Source organism: Urocitellus parryii, chromosome 13, assembly GCF_045843805.1.
Source record: "Urocitellus parryii isolate mUroPar1 chromosome 13, mUroPar1.hap1, whole genome shotgun sequence".
Lineage (NCBI taxonomy): Eukaryota > Metazoa > Chordata > Mammalia > Rodentia > Sciuridae > Urocitellus > Urocitellus parryii.
Genome location: NC_135543.1, coordinates 70,331,481 through 70,348,588, shown reverse-complemented (window position 1 = coordinate 70,348,588; position 17,108 = coordinate 70,331,481). Strand labels below are relative to the sequence as shown.

At 48.6% G+C, this 17,108-nt stretch overlaps 1 long non-coding RNA gene across 1 annotated transcript in view; it reads left to right on the top strand.

The window, feature by feature from the left end:
* Positions 1-16,664, top strand: part of LOC144250012 (uncharacterized) — a 38,857-nt gene extending 22,193 nt beyond the window's left edge. The window contains exon 2 of the long non-coding RNA XR_013342378.1: positions 16,440-16,664. This is a non-coding gene — a long non-coding RNA (uncharacterized LOC144250012). The remainder of the gene's footprint in view (positions 1-16,439) is intronic.
* Positions 16,665-17,108: the final 444 nt, after the last annotated feature.

Here is a 17,108-nt window from a genome sequence, read left to right as displayed (position 1 = left end):
TTCAGCCGACTCACAGAGGGCTCCCCGGCAGCCTGAGACCCCTGATCCAGCTGCAGGCAGAGAACTGGGGAACCCAGAGAGCAGGAAAGAAATACATGGACCTAAAGTGACTGGAGAGACCCAGGTTGCCCAGTGCCCAGGATAATGTGGGGTCCCTGCCCTGGAGAGGGGACTTGGGGCAGCACCAGAAGAGGGGAGACAGGTCCTGGGAAGAGGCTGGTCCCTCCCACTCAGACTCTGTCCCCAACACAGAAAGAAGGGGAATGGGGCAGGGGCGGGACCCGCCTCTACCCTCCTACACACACCTTCAGATCGTCACCCCACTGGTGACAGTCCTAGATCCACGGCATCTGAGGGTTTTCATGGGTGGCCAGGAGAGCTTTTGGTCCCCTCTGTGGACATGAAGAGATGTTTGAAGATATGAAGCCAAGTTCACTCAGGGTACACAGGAGCAGGCGGCGAGATAGGGGCTTTGAAGCCGTGCTCTCTGAATCCCATGCTGGGATCTGAGTGGGCCCAGGAGGAGGGCACCACGTACAGGGAGTGACAAAGTACACAAGCCCAGGGGAGCTTTATCTGATTCCCCATTAATTGGTCTAAAATAACTGAGACCCCACTTGATGTTCTCACTGTGCTGAGGGTCTTAGAGGACCCCGGGCTCCTAGCGCTTCTGCCTGATGCCCTCTGTCTGGCTTCTGTATGCTGTGCATGCTGCCAATCCCTGTGGCTCCAAGGGAGCCTGTCCTGGAGCTGCCCTTGGGCTTCCTGTGAGCTGGATGGCCTGAGTGTGAGCAGACAACCTGGCGGCAGGTCTTTGTGCAGTTGAGGACGAGGGCTGGCTCCACTCCTCTCTCTTGCCCCCGCTCGGGTCCACCCTGACTTGTTCCCAGCTGATGGCCACTGCTCCCCAGGCATCCTGTGGGAAGTGTTGAGAATGGCAGGCATTGGAGGTGGTGAGCCTTCCGCATCTGTGGGGTCTGTGTTCTGGGATTCAATGCAGCACAGGTTGAAAGTATTCAGAGGAAAAGTTGTGTGTGTTGACCATGGACCCGCGTTCCCCTGTCAGTATTCCTTCAACACTACAGTGTTCGACTCTAGAGTATCTGCATCAATCATCTAGAGATGATCTACAGTCTGTGGGGGGAAGTGCGTAGGTCATGAGCAAATACCATGCTGTTTCATATCAGGGCCTTGGGAGAAAAGAGGGGTGGTACTGCTCGTGGGGTGCAGCCCTCCCTGGAAGTGGTGATGGGCACAGAGACACAGGCCCGCAGGGAGGGATTGGCCAGACGAGGGGGAGGGAGGACTCGTGCCCTCTACCCGGGTCATGGTCAGCAGTGACATGCCTTTGGGTACAGCATAAAGGGCTGGGTGATGGGAGTCAACAGAAGCTCAGGTAGGGTCCCCTGTGGCCCAGGAGGGACTAGAGAGGACAGACTCAGCAAGGGGTGGAGGCATGAGGAGCGAGGCTCAGGATGGCCACCCTGCTCCTTCTCATTTGAGAAATGGGGTGCCTGGGGTCAATTCCTAGGCCAGGAGCACAGGACAGGGGAGGGGCGCCGAGTGGGCCTGGGGCTCCACAGTGGGCACAGTGACATCACGATGTCATAGCAGGGAAGCTGCTAAACAGACCCTTAGAATGACCCTTCTGTTTTACTGGAATGGAACCACCATCTGGCCAGTGGTCCCACTCCTAGGTTTACACCCAAAGGACTTAAAATCAGCGTGATGTAGTTCTGTGATCACATCAATGTTTAGAGCAGCCCAATTCACAGAAGCGAAACTACAGAGCAACCTAGGTGCCCTTCACCAGACGAATGGAGAAAGAAACTGTGGCTTCTGTGTGTGTGTGGTGGGGGGGTGTATGATGGAATATTACTCAGCCTTAATGAAGAATGAAATTATGGCATTTGCCAGTAAATGGGTGGAACTGGAGATTATCATGCTAAGCGAAATAAGCCAGTCCCAAAGAATCAAAGGCCAAATGTTTTCTCTGATATGTGGCGAATGCTAATTCACAATAAGGAGGGGAGAACAGAGGGGTTTTGGTAGAGGGGAGTGAAAGGATGGGAGGGGCTGGGGGTCGGAATGATAGCAGAATGAATCAGACATTATTAACCTGTGTGCGTATATGACTACGTGACCTGCGTAACTCCACATCACGCACAACCAGATGAGTGAGAAGTGGTACTTCATTTATGACTAAGGTGTTAAAATGCATTCTACTGTCATGTATGCCTAATTAGAACAAATAAAATGAATGATATTTCTCTTTTTTGAAACATCCTTTTTATGAATTTGGCTACAGAGTTGAGTCACTTAATGTTTTCCTTGAAAATAGCTTTTAGACAGGGTTGGGGACCCAGAGCAGGAGCAGAACACTTGCCTAATATGCACAAGGCCTTGGACCAGAGATCCCTAGCACCAGAGAAAGATAACTTTTAGACATATTTAAAAATAAACCTCTGCTTATCTCAAGCAGTTTTGCCTGTGAGATATCACAAGTCAGATATGCAGGCATCGCTAAGCTGAGATCGTCTGTTAGGATTACTGAAGTCTAGGAGTCTGTGTGCTCACACTAAGAGCACCCTGCAGGCCTCACCCTTGGCTGTGAGCCTGGTCTTTTGGAAATAGATGGATTTGGACCCCAGGCACCACAAGGCCCATTTTCAGTAGTGCTTTTTTATGCTTGGACATTGGGTACTTCTCCAAAAAATGAGAATCCCTCAACAAGCACATCTGAACATCTGAGATTGTTTGTTGTTGTTGTTGTTTTGGGTGCTGGGCCGGAACCCAGGCTTCTGGAATACCAGGAGATCACTGTCCCACGAGCCACACCCCCACCCCCTGTCATTCCGTGTTCACACATCTCTTTTTCTTTTTCTTGGTTCCTCTGTTTGCTGGGTGTTGTCTAACACAGCAGGAGAAGGACTGTTTGATAACTGCCTGGGGAGGGGGTCCATCAGCGACTGTGGAGTGGGGTCTTCCCTGAGATATGACTCCAAGCATTTGCCCTGCCTTCAGAGACCGACACAATCTGCCGAGTATTCCGAAGAGGATGGTGAAAGCCGTGTCGTAGCTGCACGACTGTCTCCCTGAAGATTTTGACTCAGTAGACCCGGACAGACTGACAGTCCACATTTCTCGCAAGCTCCCAGAGGGGCTGAGCACCAGGAAATGAGCCCTGTTTCTCTGCCTGGGCTTTTAACTCCATGCCTCCCCGTGATTAACATCAAAACTGCATGTTTACCTCCAACAGGTTTGAAAACTGCACAGTGAATTCAATACTGTGCCCAAAACCAAGTGAGCTCCACCCAGTCTGCACATGTCTCTGCTGTGGCCTACCCATCTCGACACCTGGAAGTGGCAGGGTGGTCCCATCACACCCAGGACCTGGGAAGACTAATGAGAGGTGGCACCCAGAGTCCCCCGGTGCCCACACCTCCTTCTGCATCCCCCTCCCTGTGGGACCCACTGCCCACATATCCTCTTAGGTCTTTGCTTTACCTGTCACCAAGAAAGAAACCTTGCCAGGTAACCTCAGAGGGCCTTCTCAGTGAGACCAGGGCCATTTTGTTGTTGTTTTTAGTTGTGGATGGACATGTATTTGTTTGTTAATTTATATGCGGTGCTGAGGATGGAACCCAGGGCCTCACACATGCTGGGGAAGCGCTCTACCACTGAGCCACAACCTCAGCCCCAAGACCAGGGACTTTTGATCTTAAATCATCTTTTCATCTTTTCCAGCATGTGGTCAAAGGACCTCGGGCCCCTCCCTAACTTCCAGGAAAGAGACAGGCCTCAAACGGTGCTTTGCACTGCGGCACCCATGCCAGGCGGCTTTCCAGACCAGGCTGTACCCAGGCTCATCAGGGACACAGGCCCTGCCAGGGACAAGGGGAAGAACACAGGCTAGACCAGGGCCACCGGACACTTCATCTGTGAAGGATCAGATCGGAGGTCTTTCAGGTTCCGGGAGACATTCGCTTCCCATCCCAACTCATCCCCACCTCGTACCCAAGGTGATATGTGAAGGGAAGGGTTTCCTGTGTTCCAGGAAAGCTCCGTTCACAAACAGCAGGCGTTGACGCGGTTGGGTCCACGAGCTGTAGCTTGCCGACCCCTGCAGCATTTCTCAAACCTTTAACAGCACAGAGATGTCTGTGCCAGGAGGATCCCAGCCAGACCACCATGGAGCCTGGGGTTGTGGGGGATGGAAGGGACCCAAGGCCAGCAAGGTTGACCAGGCCACCCTCCTGGGCAACCGCTGTGAGGCAGGATGGTTCTCCAGGGCTCCAAGCGCACCCGAGAGGGGAGGGCAGGGCCACAGCATGCACCCTGAGGTGAGAGCCTCACTGTTACAGCCACCTGCCCCTGTCACCAAGCCCTCCTGGGGTAGGACGACCTGAGAACACTGCGGCAGAGCAGTGACGTGGATACTGGGGACACCTCGGAGACAGAGAGCATGGGGACAAACCCGAGACCCAGTCTGAGACGAGGACTGACTGTATTCTGAGAGACTCTGATATTAGGTGATGGATTCATCTTTCTGTAGGAACTTAATGGCATGGGTTGATTTTTTTTCCAGGAGCATGTGCTAGTAAATAAAATAACAGTTGAAAAGCCAGTCTAGCTGGCAGGCACGAATCCCAGGGCTCGGGCGGCTGAGGCAGGAGGATGACAAGTTCCAAGCCAGCCTCAGCAACTTAGCAACACCCTGTCTCCGAATTAAACATAAATAAATAGATAAAGGGCTGGGGATATGGCTGAGTGTTGAAGCAACCCTGGGTTCAATCCCTGGCACCAAATAAACACACACACACACACACACACACACACACATACACACACACACATACACACATACACACACACAACACACACCCACACACACACATACACACACACACACATACACACACACATACACACACACACACACACATACACACACACACACACTACACACACACACACACTACACACACACACACACACATACACACACACAACACACACCCACACACACACATACACACACACACACATACACATACACACACACACATACACACACACACATACACACACACACATACACACACACACACTACACACACACACATACACACACACACATACACACACACACACATACACACACACACACATACACATACACACACACACACTACACACACACACACACAACACACACCCACGCACACACATACACACACACATACACACACACACACACACATACACACACACACACACACACACACATACACATACACACACACACACACTACACACACACACACACTACACACACACACACACACCCCTGCCCGCCCACCCCCCCAATGCACCACAGCCTGTGTTCACTCCACTCATCAACTCTGTGTCCTCCTGCAAGTAATTTCCCAGGAACCCTTACCTCTCCCTGATCACCCCGGTGTTTTCCTCTGCCTTAGTACTTGGGGACCTCTGGCTGGGCCACTATAAGGAGTGGGAATGGTGTACTAGGAATCTGCAGCTCAGGATCAGCCTGAGAGCAGCTGTTAGGTCAATGTCAAACAGGGCAGGAGCGCTACCTGGACCGCTTCCCTACCAGGAAGGGACATCACCTACCGTTGAACCCCTGTGTCGCTCCGTGTGGGCGAGGGGTGCCCAGCTGGAACACTCTGGGCATGTCTGGGGGTGTTTCTGGATGAGGTTAGCCTTTGACTCATGGACTAAGAGAGCAGATGGGCCTCCTGGGTGGGAACCTCACTTCATTCTCCATTGAGAATTGAGGCCTCCATGGAGAAAGGGGAGGGAAGGCCGAGGGATTCTGCTCCCTTCCTTCCCGCCTCCTTTTCTGAGTGGAGAAGCTGCATTTCCTCTCCCCCCCCCCCCGGACTGAGGTCCACCTCCCCATCACCCTGGTTCTAGGCCTTTGACTTGAGCCAGACACCACCGCAGGCTTCTCTGGGTCTCCTATGGCTCCGAGGCAGCAGACCTTGGGACTTCTCCCTAACAGAGCAGTCGGGTGGTCAGCACCCACTCCTTTCTCCTGTGCACCCTCTCGGTTCTGTGTTTCTGGAGAACCCTGACCAATGCACGTGATGGGGAAAGATGATCCACATGTGTGCCTGGCTGGGCCCTGGCTGTCCTCAGACCATGTGGTCCTGTGCTCTGCCCAGGTCCTGGGGGCAACAGAGAGGAGGAAAGGAGAGAGGAAGACACACTGTGAGGGCAAAGGCACCTGCTGCAGGGCTCATGGGGCAGCACATGGTGGCCGAGCTGTGTGGGAGGCAGTGGGCAGGAAATCGAGAAGGCAGAGGGCTAGGAGGACAGGGAGAATGCATCTCCTGTTGGTCACAGTCCTTCTGGGTGCTCAGACACCAGCAGACCAGGCTTGGGTTATGCCGAATACCCTTCAGTGATCTGGGCACAGCACCTGTGAGCCGTAGGAATCAGCTCTCAGTCCATGAACAAGGCCCTTTCCTTAGACCACAGTGCAGCCACCACGCCATGGACCAAATGCTGAAGCCTTCATAGGCAGCATAGAGTGGAAACTTCCAGAATGGTGAACAGCTTGGTGAGCAGGTCAGTGTGGGCCGGCACTTCAAATGTGGGTGTCCTGGGAAAGCAGAGGTCGGGACTACGTTTGTATCTTTTCTCAACAAACTCATTAATTCTTAGAGATAACTGTATGCAAACCAGGAACAAGGGGGCTTCCTGGTCACCGTGAAGTCCTGGCTTTACTTGGAGGGAGAGGATGTCCCCACAAAGGGATGGGGAGACTGATTCCCGGAAGAAGAGCTGGTTCATCTTTGCACGTCAGATCAGCGTGGCTGGAAAGTGCGCGTGAGGTCCCCTGGCCCCAGCTCTGGCTGCCAGCAGGGGCCTACCTTGGCTCCCTCCTCAGTGCCATCCTGAATCCTCACACCCATGATGTCACGGGCATCCTTGTTCTCTGAAGCCACCTGCTGTGGCCTGAATGTATCTCCCCCACCCCCAAATCCAGATGTTGAAATCTAAACCCCAGCATGAGAGTATGAGCAGGTGGAGGCTTTGGGAGGTCCTCAGGTGGAGGGTGGAGGCCCAGAGGTGGGATCAGTGTCCAGTAAGAGAAAGCCCCAGAGCGGCCTGCTCTCTTCCGTCATGAGAAGACGCCGTGAGTAGGCGCCATCTTTGAATCAGGAGGCAGCTTCTCACCTGATGTGGAACGTGCTGACACCTGGTTCTTCGTTTCTCAGCTTCCTGAACTGTGAGAAATACCTTTCCATTGTTCTGCTCTAGCAGCCTGAACAGACTGACCTCCCCTCCTGCCCTCTCCAGGCCTCGAGCCAGGGACCGTTCTGTGCTTTTGTGGGTTCACATAATGGACTGGACGTGCCTGGATGACCCAGGACAATCTCCCTCTTTTCAAGTCCCTGCCCCGGTTACACCTACCGAGTCTCTTCTGCCATCCAAAAGAACACATTCCAGGTTCCAGGTCCCAGGGCGTGGGCATCTTTGGGGCATGCCACCTCAGATGGGGGAGAGAGAGCCTTTGATGGGGACAGGGAGCCCAAACAACCACAGGACCTTCCACTGCAGCGGGAGGAGGGCCCTCCACGGAGCCTGCTCTCCAGATGTGACTGAGGAACTGTGACCCACGGCTCTTGTTTTGATTTGTGCTGTCCCTGAAGAAATGACATAATCGGATGGATTTTTCAGTGAAAATACCACTAAGACTAGGGCTAGATCCCTAGTGCACCATGTCTTCAGAAAAATGGTCATTTTGAGAGGACGGGCACCTTTCCTTAAGATACCCTAGAAAAGCGGAGTAGAATCACGGATCTGCGAGGACACCCGAGGGGACCTTCTATGTGAAGAGGGATGAGCGGTGCTCACCCCGGGGAAGCATCCCAGTCTTGAGTGTGTTCGTGTTGATAAGATTCACTTTAAGGAGGCTCAGAACCCACAAGCCCCACGTGTGGTCAAACTGCTGCAGAGAGCAGGGGTGACGTACGAGGTGAAGGAAACAGAAGTCTTGTGGTTCCGTAGCTGGTTTCATGATGAGTGGTGATGTTTCTCTAGAAAAACTGCGATCCGTTATGCCATCATGGCGGACAGCTTCAGTGCCACCGCGGCCTGGCGCCTGACTTCAGGGATGGGCTGGCTTTCTGTCCCAAGTTCAAGGTCACAGCCCAGTGGGGTGTGTGTGTGTGTGTGTGTTTGGGAGTAGCTTCCAGTTATCCACTGCAGGCTGGGGGTGCAACTCCGTGGTTGAGGGCTTGCCGAGCATGTGGGCTCCATTTCTAGTCCTCCTCCTCCCCCAAAGACACCCCGTTATCCGCTGCTGTGCAATAAATTGCCCAAGACGTAGTAACGTACTGACACCATTTCATTGTTCTGAGTTCCGTGGGTTTGTGGGACTAGTCAGAGAACTCTGCTGGTCCCCCTTGGGATCTTCCTGTTAGTGGTTCAGTGGCAACAGGCTGATCACCAGGGAAATGCTGTGCCTCTCTCTCCCTCTGTAGTCCTAAGGCCTCTCTGTGGAGTCTCTCTAGCAGGTAGACTGACTTTCCAAATCAGGAGTCGTCAAACTTTCCTGTCAAGAGCTAACTATTTGAGCTTTGTAGGCCACGTGGTCTTGTCGGCCACGTTTCTGCCTCTCGTTGTGACGTAGCCACAGACAGTGCAAGAAGATGGTCACGGCCGGCCACGATGACACTTTATTCACAACAACAGGCATGGGCTAGATTTGGCCTGCTTCCAGGGTGGCTCCAGAGTCTCAAGGGCACAAGAGCAGTCACCCCTCTGTGAGCATCCAGCACAGTCCAGGCACAGAGTCACTGGCCACACTGGGCTGGCTAAAGGAGGCTACAGGTTCACTCCAGATGCAACATTGGGGGAGCAGGGGACGGGTGTGGGGGAGAAAGCATTTCCTCCACCCTCTCAGGCTCTGTGTCTGGGACCCTGTCAATTAAATGGCAAGAGATAAACCAGAGAGGATTTTATTCGAAGTTAATATTTTATGAACAAATATATATTAAAAAACTAAATCACATTTGATGTTAATAGTTTAATTTTACTTATTCAGAGATATCACAGAAAAAGAAAAGAAAACCCCAAGAAGCAGTTAGATCTGACACCTTCTTGGCCATTTTAACAAAGTGGAATATTCTGGGGTGGCAAGTCCTGACCCCCAACAGCAGTTTCAGAGAAGGGGTTATGAGGATTTGGGGGTTCACCAGGGCTGTCCTTGGGGAAACACTCCTACGGGGGAGTGAGAGGTATCAGGTTCCACTTTGGCTCTTGTATTGGTCTTGAAGACATTAGGGCATGCATTCTCATTTCAACCAAGGAACAGAATTTACCTTTTGAAGTGGACATTTTACAAGCTTGAGGTACCTTTCACTCGTGAGCTGCTAGGATGCCAGGGCCAGGGCTCAGTTGCTTTCTGCTTCTGCTGCTCCACCGAGGTGGAGCAGAGCCTCATTCCCAGGAGTCAGTGGTGGGACACCTGTCACCTCTCTTCCATTATTTTTACTCCTGAATACAGAAAACAGAGATGTCATGTGACAATGAGGAGGCAGGGACGTAGTTCCCGGCCAATGTGAAACGCGCCACGCTGGGGTTGGACTGGCTTTCAGTCTGCATTACCCAGGAGCCCAGGGCTACCGCCTCCGTATAGGTGTGCTTCAGGACCTGCAGGCAGAGGCATCACCTGGGATGCAGCCTCTCCTGCCCACCCAGGACCCTGCCTGGAACCTCCTCCACAGTCCCACAGGAGCCTGGAACTTCTGTGACAACCAAATAACAGGAGGTCGTTGTCTTGGATGAGGCCCCTGCCCTGGGCCCCCTCAGACCAGTCAAAAAATCAAAATGGAGTCACTCCTGCTAAAGTTCCCTGTCACCAGGCTGAAACTGCGCTGTTCTCTGACTTTCCAAGAACCCAGGATCAGAGAGAGAACAGCCAAATTCCCCAGCCCAGCAGTTTCAATTGGCATGATACCGAAGTTCTCTCTGCCTTAATCCTCACACGAAAATCCACCTGAAATAACCTGATGTGGACGAACCAGTTATTTTCCTATTGTTCTCTCCCCCGTCCCTGCCTTACCAGGAAGGTAATTTTGAAACGAAGATTCCATCTCCTGAGTTTTCTTTTTCTTTTTTTGATTTTTGTTTCTTTCTCCTCTTTTCTATCTATAAAGCCAAACTCTTCGGCACGACCCATCATCAGGACTGTATTTTGCAGAACGAAGCATGGCTTGATTCTAGAATTGAAAATAAGCCAATTAAGATCTTTCACCTGTGGTGGTACTTTTGTCCTTGGAGTCTTCTTGCTTTCTCCTGTTTATTCCAGGCCTGAAATGCCCCCCGACACACCCTGCAACTCCCATCCTCATGAAGGTGACCTTGCAGATCCCAATGCGAATCCCCTCCTCCAGGAAGCCCTTCCCCATCCTCTTTAGTTGATCAATTGCTTCTTCCTAGAAGGAAGACAGGAAGAAGGAAGGAAGGAAGGAAAACACACTGTGATGTTTCCTGGGACTGTTTCCTGGATGCCCCGTGAACACATTTCCATGTGAACTTGCTAGAACACTCTGACTTTCACAGAGTCCATAAAATATAACTGAAAATTAAAAGTGCTGTTCTCTGATCCTAATGATTCATCTTTTGCCTGGTGAGCAATGCTGAACCTGGAAGAACCGTTTTTGAAATATGTCCCCAAGTTGTTTGTTCTCATTTCTACTTAGGACGTTTGTGTGTGTGGTGTGTGTGTGTGTATGTGTGTGTGACCTGTAAACCATCAAGTCAGCATCAAAGGGTGCCTGTACCCACCGCTCTTCAATTTCTCAAAAAAACTTTCTCAATGGATCCTTGAAAAGTTCTCTAAACTTAAAAAAAAAAAAAGATTCAGAAAGGCAGATGGCCAGGAGCAGTTTGGCCTCCTCTGTGCAGGTGGTGAATGGCCCTTTTACATGGGATGAGAGTGCACTCATGTTCCTCCTCGTCCTGTTCTGTTGGTTTGGTTTTGTCTGTGATGAGGTTTGACCAAAGCTGCCTCCCTCTCTGCCCTGAGCTGGTGCCTGGGCTGAAGCAGAGGCCACCCAGGCACAGAAGGGACTCAGGGCTCTCCAGGATGGAGGGACATCTGCCTCCAGGCTCCCATATCATCCCCAGGCTGGGGAGGGCAGGGGTAAATATGGCCTAGTGGCAGCAATGTTCCCTCCCTGCAAAGACTCAGGCCCCCCATGGGATATAGGTCATAGGGCTCTCTGAATGGAGGGACACCACAAAGGGTCCCTGTCCTTGGGAGGGCACAGCCTGAACACACATGGCCTTTCCCACGGAGCCACTGCCCCCTGGGCACACCCTCTATGTCCACTCACCTTCTGCAGATGCCTTCTCTTGTTCCACCAGATGCAGCCAGAGAATGCAGCCTGAATTCCTGGAGGTTTTCCTGCCCACAGGGACAATTCTGGAGGTTTTCCTGCCCACAGGGACAGCGCTCCCAGCAGCCCCCGGGCAGGGGGTGGCTGCACGCGTGGTTTGCGGACATGGTAGGCCACCTGTCACAGGGAGTTTTTTCAAAATGTCATTAGGACCCACAAGTGGGACGTGATGTAGTGAGCTGGGCGTGCTGGTAGACATCTGTAATCCCAGATGCTTGGAAGACTGAGGCAGGAAGATCGTGAGTTCAAAGCCAGCCTCAGCAACTTAGCAAAATCCTGTTTCTAAATAAAAAATAAAGAGGGCCAGGGATGTGGCTTGGAGGTGGAGCACTCTTGGGTTCAATCCCTGGTACAAAAAAAAAATTAATATATTGAGATGTAACTGGCATTTAAAACAAAATGGAGCAAATTTTAAAAAGTAGCGTACATAATGGTAAGCTTTTACCTTCTAAGGTGTCCCCTTTCTCCATCATCGGAGTCACCTTACTCTGTCACAGTGCACCTCATCAGCACCCATCCTGCCGTGAGACTCCAGGCATCTCCAGATGCTCTGCTGTCACTGTCTTTGATGGCTGGCTTTCTTTCTGTTTCTTCTTCCTGGATCCTCACATTAGCAAACTGCTTTTCCACTGATTCTTGAAATGCTGGGTTCTCAGGTCTCCTTTGCCTGCTGATCCTAGTGACACGGACAGTTGACCCCCACTCATCTCTTGGTTGTCACCCCACCTTCCTCTTTCTCTGAAGTGCCAGATCCATATATGAAATACATACGCTGTATGTGCTAAATAGACGTGTGTCTATGTGTGGATCTCAGCTCTCCATGTGTTCTAGATGTCAGTCCTGGGTGTCTCCGATACATCCTATCTTATTCTCATCACCGTCTTTTCAGTTCCTTGATGCTGTTGTTTGTAGCACAAGAGTTTGTGGTTGGGCAAGCTCCAATTTATACTTTTTTCTCTCTCATTGCTATGCTTTTGTGATAGCTAAGAAATGATTGTCTAACCCACCATCATGAAGATTTATTCCTACAGGGTTTCCAGAGTCTTGTGGCTTGGGTTCTCCCTCTTGTTAGATGATCCGCTTTGAGTCGCCTTTGTAAATGGGGGAGGTAGGAGCTCCACTTCATCCTGCGACACCTGCAGTGGGTTGTCTTGATGCTCTCGTTGGAAACCCTTTGACTATACCTGAGAATACTCTCCATTTTATTTCATGAAGTTATTTGTCCCTCTTCATACCAGTACTCATTCTCTTGGTGACTGTAGCTTTTGAGAAAGGCATGAAATATCCAAGGTTGTATTAGTTGTTGCATCTAAAAGTTCAAAGGAAATTAGATACAGAACAATCAGAGAAGTGGGTCTCTCTTATCTAGAGAACCAGCTGTCAGTAATCCCCAGGACTGGAGATCCCAGGGGTTACTCTGTGTCTTATCACCACGCCCACTTACCACCCACTGGCCATCGGGGAGGCTCCGTGCAGAGAAACTCTGGGACCAGAGCTGGAAGGCTGCCTGGGTCTAGACCTCTGCTTCCCACTGCTTCCTTCTGAACTAACACTGACCTGCAGGAGTCACTGGGAGGTGCCAGGCACATTATCCTGGTCAAAACACTTCTTCCATGTGGTAAAACAGACATGACATAAAACTTGCCATTTGAATCATTTGAAGCATACAAAGCAGTGGCCCTGAGTACATGTTATTTCATTGTTACTCCATTACCATGTTTCTCCAGCAATTTCCGTCTTCTCAAACTGAAGCTCTGCTCCTATTAAACACAAACTCCCCATCTCTCCCCCACTCCCTGGTACTCACCATTCTATTTTCTGTCTCTATAGATTTAACTACTCTAGTTATCTCATTTAAATGGAATCACACAGTGTTTCTCCTACTGTGACTGGTTTCATTCACTTACGGTAGTATCTTCCACGTTCATCTGCATTGTAGCATCCATCCAAGTTCCAATCCCTTTTTCAAGACTGAATAATATTCCACGTATGTCTATGTCACACTTCATTTATCCACTCATTGGTCGATGGGCATGTTTTATTTCCACTTCTTGGCTATTGTAAATGATACTGCTATGAGGCTGAGTGTGCAAATAGTTGCTCAAGTCCTTGCTTTCAGTTCTTAGCTGGATCATGTGGTAAATTCTATGCTTAATTTTTTGAGGAATTCTCAGAGTTTTAAAATGTCACTTTTGAAAATGATTTCAGAACTGACAGTGTTACTTTGGGTTGCACTCAACAGAAGAAATTTTTGTCTTCCTGAGGCTAGTTTTTCTGTCTAAAGAAAATAAATAAATAAATAAATAAATAAATAAGCAATTTTGGAGAATGTGACAGTGGAACAAAATCTACAAAATCTACTTTTTGTGGTGTGCCTCCTAGTTAAAGAAGCAGTGCTTCCTCTGTGGGACCATTAATTCCCATAAAAACGTTCACCAGGAGTGAGAGGAAGACAGACCCAAGAACCAGAGTAAGTCCCCCCAGGCTCTGAGGTCATTTGCAGGACAGAGTATCCAGAGCATTCACCCAGCACTGGGTGGCACAGAGTGGTGCTCATCAGGTGCCAGCTTCTGTTCCATGTTATTGCTGAAGAGGAAGGCACAGGCCTTGGGATTTGGGGGCAGGGACCTATTTTGTTAGTGGTAACAGCTGGACATGCCAGAGGCATCATGAGGGTCCTGAATCCAGGTTGGATGTCAAGGGCCAGGCACCAAGATGGCCCCATGGCTTGTGGTCTATGTAGGATCAAGAGACTTGTTAAAACCCAAAGATGAACATGGCTGTGGACAGTGAAATATGGAGCCCCTCTCTCTTTTGTTCCCTCCCTTCCTTCCTTTCTCTCCTCTCCATCTCTTCCTTATGAATAGTACTTACTGAGTTTTCTGAGTACTGAGTGTTTAGTATGTGCCCAGCCTGCCAGCTTGAGATATGTCATTGAAGAACTAAAAAAAAATCCTGCCTTTAAGGAGCTTATATCTTGTGAAGTAAGCCTCAGAAGTCCAGGGAATTTGATCTTCTATTTTACTGATGATAAGAACATATGGTAAGAAAACTTAAGGGCTTTTGCTAAAATAAACAACAGAATTAAAATGCAGAAAGAAGTGGTAGGAAACAAGTTCAGCATGCCGAAAAAAAATGAGACCTTTTCTTTTTAAATAACAACTAGTTTTTTCATGAGAATAAAATATCTCCCCAAACATAAAGTTTCTAAAAACGTCTTTTTTTTTTCACCCAAAATATGCAAAACACAGCAGAAGAAAGATATAAAATATCTTTGTAGGGTGTAAACTAGTTACTGAATACATGGAGAGGCATCCTGGGCTTATGAAGAGTAGTGCTTAGAGCCTAAAAACACAAATCTTTGATAAATACATGTGCAAACGTCTTATATCTAATTAAATTTTACATTTATTATTTATATTTATAATATACTGAAAATATTGATAATTTTTATATATTTATTTTACAGAGGTGATGCAATTCCCAGTATAATTTTAATAGGTTTTAGTTGAATTAGCAGAAAGTATTTAAAATTTATTAAAGAAAAATAAATATGTAAAAATTGCTAAGAAAATTTTAGACAAGGAATATAGAGTTGGGTATCTTGCTCTATCTAAAGTAAAACAATATAATAAGGTAAAACAATGTAATGTAAGATAACATAATATAAAATATGATAGAAACAATATAATACTACTGTAACCCAACAGAATAGAATTGGCAGGAAAAAATGAAACCAAGCAGTTGACTTGAGATAGGTCCAAATGTATACAGAAATTTAATATATGTTCAAAAGAATATTGTAAAAAATGTTTTATTGTGTACATTTGTGGTTTACCAAATGATGCTATGGGATACATATAAAAAGTAAAATGGTTACTGAGGTGAAGCCGATTAACACATAGTCTCACATAATTACTTTCTGGACATGAGCAGTAAAATCTACTTATTTAGCAAAAATAAGTACAATTTTAGTTTTAAAAGATCATGCATCAAAAGCAACATTTTATCTAGCTGGCACGCAGTGGGAAGACACCTGCCATTCGACATGTGTATTGTTGATTCTGATTTGTTCACGCACACACACACCTCTTCTAAATCAGGGCGAGGGTCAGGGTTGGGGACTCTGGGGGTCTCACATAAATAGAATCATTCAGTGTTTTGTTTTTTTTTTTTTGAGTATTGACTTATTCCATTTAGCACAATATCATCAAGGGTCAGTCATGTTGTAATATATGTCAGAATTTCTTTCCTTTTTAAAGACAAATCATATTTCACTGTGACATCCATACTACATTTTATCTATCAGTTCTGCTGATATAAAGTTGATTTTAATAATGGACTTTATTTAATCCTGTAAACCCCACAGATTACAATTCCAATGTGTAATCAGTGTAACAAGGTGCTTTTGTACCCCAGCCTTGGGGTCTGGTGTGCACTTTACACCTAGAATATGTCTCAGGTCAGAATCAGCCAGTTCAGCTGTGCCGTGGTCATGGACTGTGGCTGGGGACTACCACTTTGGACACCCAAGGTTCTAGATTGCCTAGAATTAGCACTGCCTCCTAGGGGTGACGTTGGTGTCCTTGTGAGAGTGTGGTCTCCTGGTGGGCACTTCCTGCTAACACAGGCAGTGTCCGCTGTGGCACCTACTATGCCGTCAGGGTGGGTAGATGATCAGCATGTGACCTACCTGGCCTCCTCCTGAGGTTGGGAGGCTGACACAGCACCATCCTGGTGGCCGATGTGCCTGGGGATCAGAGGCCCTGGCAGCATCTGGAAGGCAGAGGTGAGGGGAAACTCTTGTTTTTGCTGGCCAACATACGGAATTGGTTTTCTATGGCAACGTGGGTGCAGATCACCCCGTCCATGTGTTGCCTTCCCTGGGGAGAGGGGAGTGGGCAGCTGGCTTCCGAAAGGTGTCCCCAGCCCTGTCAATGCCTCTTGTGCATCCTACCTGAAGGGGCTCAAGCAGGCTCTGTTTTTTTTTTTTTTCAGGTGAACAAGAATGGATGCCGTGATGGATTGGAAACCACCGATTGCTACATATCTTCACACCAAGTGAACAGGTCTGTGAGAATACTGACCAGACAGTGACAGTCCCCGCAACCTGCCTATTGTGTTTGAGGATCTTGGACACACAATTAAAATATGCCTCCTTGGCTCAGCAAGCCTTTGCCACCAAATTGTTAATAAACATAATAATAAATAAATACAGTTCTGCTTAGCTTTCTCTAGGCAGCTTCTCCAGTTACACGATGTACCAAATATTAGGTCATAATTGAATTTTGTAGTAATTTGGGAGGAAAGAAGAGCTTAGGGAAGAGTCTATAACTCATGCCAACTTGGAGAATTGATGAAAGAGATGGAAAGAAAATTGATTATGGCTTTAAAAGGACATTCATTTTATGGAATATGTTTAAAGGATAATTTCCCATATAGATTATAAAGCAATTTAGGAAACTGGTCCATAGATATTTTAGTAATAAATTCTTTAAGAATAAATCACAGTCTGGGCCTCCCTCCCCCCTGGCTGTCAGTCACTGCACCGAGTTGTCTTGATCCATTGTTTAAATGTGATCCCCATTTGTCAAGCCTGTGGGTTTCAAGGGTTGTCTTGGGGTCTCTTGAGAGATCGGCACATGCTAAGCAGTCCTGCTGATGTAA